General features: G+C 41.2%; 1 non-coding gene across 1 annotated transcript; it reads right to left on the bottom strand.

Moving 5' to 3' along the window:
* Positions 1 to 4,136: 4,136 nt before the first annotated feature.
* trnai-uau (transfer RNA isoleucine (anticodon UAU)) lies at positions 4,137 to 4,230 on the bottom strand. Its single transcript has 2 exons — positions 4,193 to 4,230; positions 4,137 to 4,172 (listed from the first exon to the last, which is right to left on the bottom strand). It is a non-coding gene; the product is annotated as a tRNA-Ile (tRNA).
* Between the last annotated feature and the right edge of the window lie 2,585 nt (positions 4,231 to 6,815).

Raw genomic sequence — 6,815 nt, 5'->3', positions numbered from 1 at the left:
TCATCACACCTATTGGAATGTCAAAGGGGATAATAATAATAATAATAATAATAATAAACTTTATTTGTATAGCACCTTTCATACAAGAAATGCAGCTCAAAGTGCTTGGAATGGTAATTATTACTCAAACTTTCTTTTATAATAACTACTTGTGGAGTCTTATACCCGCTGCACTTTATTGGATTTTTTTGTTGTTGTTGTTGTTGGATTTTTTTTTCAGAGAAAAACTCCAATTTAAGTGCAGACATCTTTTCAGGGAAAGACAACATATACCTGCAATAACTACAAATGAACACTGTGCTCACAGTGGATTACCAACTGGGTACAACAAGGAGCTTCATGTTGGCTGCAGAAATACCAACAGGTGGTATTTTGGCATAAAAAATGTACATCATGTGCAAAGAGTGGAAGGAAGGAGGGGTTAATGTGACTTTATCTTCAGGAAACCTCGCAAACTTTCCAGGGCTGATACAGTCGATTGCCTGTTTTGGGGCAGAAACCGTATCTCATGAAAATCATAGCCCTCAAAATGGGTCAAGGAGCCGCAGTCGGTCTCGTGGTTCTCCACATGGCATGAGTATGTTTTACATGAGCTCTGCCCAGTGTCATAGTGAGATATGTACACTCTAGTCTGTAGTCTCATTAGGAACGCTGTTAAAAAGAAAATATGCTCACTATCCTCAGTTAATATATGCAGCTGATTATTCTTTGTTTTTGTATGTTTGGGTAAATATATGTCCAGGGGGTCAGGCTTAAACCAGGGACGTTGTTGTCCACGACAGTGCCTTAAACCCTCAAGTAATCTGGATACTCTGGCTTTGTTGGCTGATTGTCAAGACCTCAAATGAAGTGCTTTAAAGATCATCTAACAGCTTCTGGAAGCCCCAATTCAGTGTCAAACTAGAGCTGCGAAGTAGGAGGAGCTAGTTCTGTATCCCCTGCTTCTGGAAGTTTTAGTACCATTTGTTATCTGCATAGAAAAAGCGAGGTGAGTGCAACACGTCCTCACACCAAAACGATGGAATAAGTGCATTTCCAGTGACTCAGGAAAACGGCCTATATCGTCGTTTTTGGCTCCCTCTATAGGACCAACACGTCCTTATACCTAAACGACAGTGTATTTATCAAAACAACATACCTGTGTACATATGACCGTTGGACAGTGCCAGCGACAGGCATTTCAGGCCTTTGAAAAATTAACAAATAAATAAATTGGTGGCTAACATTGTGAAACAGTTGGTAAGGTTTATGGACCAAAACTCCCTGTTAGGTATAGTAAGAGATCATGGTTTACTTTACGTGTGTCACATAAATCACATTACATACCTGACATAAGTTATCTAAGTACCATCCAACAGCCCCCGTCGGCAAGAAAACAGTGACTTCTGCAGAATTTATCACATCAGGACTACAGTTGTGCATTAACATGCAAAAGCAGAAGTTTTGGAGAGCTATACAGGAAGGCAGAGCACCCAGGATGAGGCGACGATGACAGGCTTTTGTCTTTTGCTTTTAGTGTTGCAATCATCTGTTTATATGAAGACAATTGTGATCTGAAGAGAGACGTTTAAACCTCTGACGGCAGCTGCCAAAATCAATACCTGAAGTGTGGGTGACTGCTGGATTTGGAAATATGCAGGCCCTCAAATCAGGTCTTCAAAAAGATATGAAAGGAGGGGTTTTCTAAGGCCATTCAACCATCTGACAGGCAGCTCTGGTAAAGTACACGTGTGCCTTCCCTCTACAGTATCAGGGATTTTACTGTTAACAGCAGAAATAAAGATAACATTTCATTCATTTGAAAAACAAAGCTGTTCAAGGAAATAAAATGTTGGCTCGAGTGAATCCAATGGGGGTGGGAAGATTAAGGCATGTACTGTAAAATAAGTGCATGTATAAAGATGTTTAGTAATAGTGTATCAGTGAATCTGTGTTATCTGTGTGTGTGATGGCAGGATGGGGGGAAAGCAGGGCTTATCCGTTGTCATTTTGTGTTTCTCCCTCAGGATTAGACTTGTGTCTTATTAATGAAAAACTCATCAGATATCAGAACAGCTCCCTGAGGAACCAACCGGGGTCATGAGACACATGTCAGATTAAGGCCCCGTTCGAATACTGTATGTGTGTGTGCGTGTGTGTGTCACAGAAGGACAGAGAGTGTGAGTGAGCGGAGGAGAGACGGCAGAGTGGTATTTAATTTTCCAAGATGAGGGATTATCACTGGCAGAATTTGATCATTCTGCTCTGATCTCAGGATGTTCAATCACAGCTTATCCCAAATATTAAACTCTCTTGTCTTTTGTCCCCTTTCCCCTCAATCCCTAACACGCACACACACACACACACACACACACACACACACAAACACACACACACATATTTCCAAACACACACAGATGCTTGCGCCACTCCAACTGCCAAGCTTCTCATTGAGTAAAGTGGCCCACTGAGCCTACTGTCAGGGTGGTGTGTGTTATGTGATTGTTCAGCCACCTGGTGACCTCAGGGGATGGGTGAGTGAAAGGGGGGGGAGGTGGGGTAGGAGGCGGGGGAAGGACGGGGGCAGAGGGTTCTGGTGAGGTTGAAGCCGGGCTTTAGTGTCTTATGGAGGCAGCCGAGGAGAGTAAATTAAAAAACTGCTACATCTAATCCGGAGCACCAAGAACAAGTGGCACACACTCCAAAATCTGATCCCACATGTTTACATGGATCTGGATGAGCCTAAACACACACACACACACACACACACACACACACACACACACACACACACACACACACACACACACACACACACACACACACACACACACACACACACACACTGCGCTCAAATGATACACCCACATGCACACATGTGCCCCTGAAGCTAAATGCTCTGTGATTGTGTCCCGGGCCGGATGGAGGGGTTAAGGTGGAGGGAGGGGTGGGACGGGGTCCTGATCTGCACTCTCATTTTCAGCCTGGAGATCTGCACATGGGACATCTGGGTCACATCATTACTGCAATCTTCTGCTTGTTCATTCCCAGCTTTACTGGGGGCTTAGAGTGACAGACAGTGTGCGTGCACACACACACACACACACACACACACACACACACACACACACACACACACACACGAGGATGCGCAGCATGTAGCAGTTGTGAACAGTGAAATAAAATAACGTCTTAAGGAAGATTAAAACGATGGGTAGTGTCTTCGGTAACACAGATTAAAGGATGCAGTGAAACAAACTGAGCAGCATGCACCTGCTATACATCAAAGACATTTCTGAAGATGCGTGTGAGCTTTTTCTGAATAATTTAATTTTAAAAAACGTGATTACTAACTGTTATTAAATAAATTTGTAAATATGAATAGTCATAAGGATGACCACAAGTGGCCTTCAGGTTAAAGTTATTTATTTGTTTATGTGGGGTTTTTTGAGTGAGATTTCACGGAAAATATGTTTGGTGCAGTTACACCGCCCTCTCGTGGTGGACAACCGGTTTCACAACAACGTAGCAGTTGCGCTTGTTGACAGACAGGGGGCGCTGCTGAACAACATACCTGTGAAGATGGAGGCAGGTGGTCTAAAGTTGTCAGAGTTCCTAAATGTTCAAAAAACTAAATGTTTTGGAAATAAAAACGTTTTATTTGCTGTGATTTAAAAAAAAAATATTGTTCAAAACCATAATCCAAAATAGTCTACTTTAATGTTCATTATGAAGCAGGTAAAATTAAGGATGTTAATTGATGGTGTAATAACTGCAGTTACATTTGAGTTCTTCGCCAAATAAATTTGATGTTTATTGTTGTTGTTGTGGTTGCACAACTGATTCCCATCCCTACTATTTACTGATGGATTCATTTGTAAACTCGCTTCATGATTTATCTTTTAGAGAAATAGATATTTGTTGATTTAGTCTGAGTTAATACATTTGTTGGAAATATTTTAATTATATATCAATTAATAAAAGGCTTCATAACAATCATAATGACAACAGTCATAGGGGAAAGTAAGATGCCACTGTGCTTATCTTGCATTGTTGTAATCTACATCTGTAGTCACCCTGGAAGGTAACTGACAGGAATTCCCTTCTCCCGAGGATTTACCTGCAGATTCACCAGATGAGGGTCACACTAAAAACTCTGCTCCAGGTGAGGCTCGAACTCACAACCTCGGCATCGCTTTGCTGAATACTGTCATATAAGTACCGCGCGCTAACCGATTGCGCCACTGGAGCTTCAGAGGACGCGAGCCGAGGTAACGGGTTAAGAAAACCACGGCCACCCGGGAAGAAGAACCGCGTCTTCGTTTGATTATTCACTTTTGTTTTTCAGCTGGCGCAGCAGCGGAAATAGTGCAGACTGGAGGAGGAGTCATCGGGACGCCGGTGGTCGCACAGAGTCCAGCAGACAGCAGCTCCTTCCGAGCCGATTATCGTGATGCGTTCAAGTACCGCTCACAAAGCTCGAACAAATTCAAGTGTGGTTCACACGGAAGAAAGGCAGTGTCTTTTCTAAAAAAAAAAAAAAAAAAAAAAAAACGTTTCTGCTGACTTCAGAAAGTCAATACAACCAATTTATATACTTAACAGTTTATCATATTTGTCTATTTTATTTTTGGTCAAGCAAAATAGTACAAATCATTTTTCAGGTCAGGTTTTAAAAACCTCAACGTGCTTATGAAAAGAAATTAAGTGGAAATTAGTCCATTTGATTTTAAACAACTAGAAATTTCTATGGTTTGAAAAAGCAAACCAAAATATAGCCTGTATAACATCCACACTAAAGTGAAAAAAAATGAGTCATAAAGCAACTGGCAAATATTAGCTATAGACAAATAAATTATGAATATAAAAACGTAAAATATAAGGAAAACCTTTGTTTATTTATGCTGTATTTACCCTATATAAAAAACAGCTGAACTTAATTCAGGGAAACAAGAGCTATACAAAGGTGGAATGGATCTTTTATTTATTTTTCTTGCAGACCTGTTGAAGACTCAGTGTGTTTTAGACCAGAAAATTCACACTTCATCTAAATACATCTTTAGATCCTAGAATAGGTGACAAGTTTGATTTGTACGAGGATAAACAAATATCAGAGGCACATCACAATAGTGAAACCCATCCTGTAAATGTGTTTCTGTATGTTTTTTTTTTTTTATCTCCTAATATCCTCATTTGTCATAAAAGTCCATGAGTTTTTTTGTTTTTTTTCTTTGAATATACTAATAGTTTGATCATTTCTGAGAGTGACGAAGGCAGCAGCGTTTCTACCGTTGATTCTGTGTTAACCGAGTGACAAACTCGGTACAGATACAACCTATATAGCCAAATCTGTCAGAGTTTGGCCTCTCAGTTGTGGTCACCAGTTCCTGCAGTAAACGTGCTTTCAACATTGTGGCAATAGTTCCGCCGTTTTAACATGACAATCAGGCCTGTGCAAAGTCCGATCAATAGAGAAAAGATTTTCTGAGTTTAGTGTGAAAGAACTTATCTGGCCTGCACGGAGCTCTGACCTCATCAGCCTTTTGACCTCAGCTGTAACACTGTGAGGCAGATATTACTATCACACAACATGAGCGGTCAAAATCACTAATGCTCCTCTGAGTTATTGAGCATAAAGTATATTGAGTATAAAACCCTGCAGCCAGGTTTTAAACTTTCATTAAAGGCTTTCTGGAAAAGTGAAATCTGTTCCAGCAACATAACTGTCCTATCTGGTCACAAAGCTAACCATCAGTTTCTTTAAAAGATAACAAGACATGTTTAAAAAAAACAACAAAAAAAAACAGAAGGTCATTTAAAAACAACTTCTGAAAGTATTTCCAAAATCCCCAAAGGCTCCTCTCCTCCTCCTCCTCTATCCATCTGGTGGAATAAATACTCCATCTGCTGAATGATAAAACAAAGATTCACAACTTTGGAAAGATGTTAAAAATCTTTTATTTATCATGCAGCAGACAGAATATATTTACATCCAGACCTGATTGACTTAATAAATATTGATTGCTTAACTTTTAGAGAAACTGATGGTTACCTCCGTGACTCTAATGTCCATTTGTTTTAATGCCAAAATTAAAACTTTTGAATCAAATGTGCGGCCGTTAAAAGACACTATAAGGGAGGGTGCATATCAGATCTGCTGCACCTTATAGTCCGCTGGGACAAATCCAATTACAACATGTCAGGTTCAATCTAAATACTGTAATTCCACCCTCCCTCTGTTTCAGTGGAAACTACAGACTGTACACGGAATACAGTTTGAAAACAACAAAAAAACACAGAGCAGTCGCAGGAGTCAAACGTGGTCACGTTTTGATAGCTGCCTGCCCCGATGAGAGGCTGATGCTGCAAATGGGGGGAAAAAAAACACAAAAAAACCGCTTTCTGAACAAGAGCCACAGGGAGTGTGTACACAAAACGCATATATTTATATACACGCTTATAGTGAAGCAGCTCAAAGGCAAATAAGCCTGCGAGGACTCCTCATTTCTCATCGCGGTGTCAAAATTGCCGTATTTTGTGGGGGTATTTTACGACGTCCTTCACACAGGCCGCAGTGTGCGCATCGGGCCGCCGTCCATCACACTCCCCCCCCTCAAGAGCAGCACCAGGCGAGGCGCAGAGGTGGAAGAGGTGGCGGAGGACGGCTTGGTAGACGGGGGCGGCACGTCGGAGGATCACACACACACACACACACACACACACACACACACACACACACACACACACACACACATCACCGCAGGACTCGCTGAGACGGACACCGCGATCTGGCACCGTTGTTGTTCGTTTTTCTTTTTATTATTCTCAGCATATTC

The sequence above is a fragment of the Brachyistius frenatus genome, unplaced genomic scaffold (genome assembly GCF_029030835.1).
Source record: "Brachyistius frenatus isolate BFR_SWC_R1_liver_20210118 unplaced genomic scaffold, ASM2903083v1 Contig_115, whole genome shotgun sequence".
Classification (NCBI taxonomy): domain Eukaryota; kingdom Metazoa; phylum Chordata; class Actinopteri; family Embiotocidae; genus Brachyistius; species Brachyistius frenatus.
Note: the sequence above shows the minus strand (reverse complement) of the source record. Positions and strands in the feature narration are given on the sequence as shown.